Consider the following 1,189-nt stretch of genomic DNA (forward strand, 5'->3'; position numbering starts at 1 on the left):
GGAGGGATTGGAAAAAGAATGAAGGCAAATAAGATTAAGAGTTATTTTGAAATAAAGTCTCCTTTTCTGGAGCATATTCATTTGTTACCCACACCTTTACATATCTTGCAGATGTAAATGATTAAATGTTATTCAATGTTCTCAAAACATTGCATATGAATAAACAAAGTAAAATTGATTTCTGAAAAAGGTAGCTACCGTGATTATAACAATTGTCTTGTCTTTTTCCCAAAAAAGCATATGTATTGATTTTAGCAACATTCAGATGCATGGGTAATTTTGAATAATAGAATACAGTGGACTCAGGATATTTATTTTTTTGATGACTGGTGTATGAACACCTGAATCAGAAGACAAATAGTAGGAACAAACCAGAGAAATGTATGTTATGCAAAATATAAAATAAAGTAAATTTGATTGAGATTAATATACTTTTAAAGTGAAGGATGTCGCTTCCTGTGCTTGCTTTCTTTTACTGAGTTTTATCATAAATGATCTCCAAAAAAGAATCTAAAATTAAAATTATAATTATGAGAATTTTTTTAAAGTTATATAACCTTGAAGATTGAATACCTCATGAGTCATTTAGGGATCCAGTTTATTATTTCACAAATGACCTATGCATATAAATCAACAGAAAGGGACCAAGAGTTTCAGGAGGAGCAAGTATAACTATATTTATAGCTTTTTATAACATAGTGAAGTTTTTTTTCTCCTATCCCATGTCTCCCAACTCATAATACAAGCCAAGCACAGGGCCTGGACTGAGGAGAACATGGCATAGGTTTGCTTTGCCTCCTCTTTCTAGAGAGTCAAGGTAAGAACATAGCCTGCGCCAAGCCCCAAAAGGCCACAAAGTGAGTTTTAGAAGTGAATAAAATCACTACTTGAGTTTATAGAGTATGGTTTCACTCATTCCTATCCCTACTTTTTTTTGCTTCCAAACATCAGGTTTCTTCCCACAAAATCATTCCCAATGTTTCACATGACAACTTCTTTTCACAAGCTTTAAAATACACTCGTAACCCCTCACATTTTAGCACTGTTCATGACTGCCTTGTACCCAGAAATTAGGGTTCCTGATTATTGATTCTGTTAGAGACTCTACTCTTCAATATTTTATTGATCCGAAAGTTTTGTTGGTTTTCATTTTTTACATTGGGCATTTCCGTTTTCTCCTTTCTTTCCC

At 33.1% G+C, this 1,189-nt stretch overlaps 1 non-coding gene across 1 annotated transcript; it reads right to left on the reverse strand.

The window, feature by feature from the left end:
• Positions 1–720: 720 nt before the first annotated feature.
• On the reverse strand, positions 721–852 carry LOC141421781 (small nucleolar RNA SNORA51). The gene has a single exon (XR_012446488.1). It is a non-coding gene; the product is annotated as a small nucleolar RNA SNORA51 (small nucleolar RNA).
• Positions 853–1,189: the final 337 nt, after the last annotated feature.

Source organism: Castor canadensis, chromosome 3, assembly GCF_047511655.1.
Source record: "Castor canadensis chromosome 3, mCasCan1.hap1v2, whole genome shotgun sequence".
Lineage (NCBI taxonomy): Eukaryota > Metazoa > Chordata > Mammalia > Rodentia > Castoridae > Castor > Castor canadensis.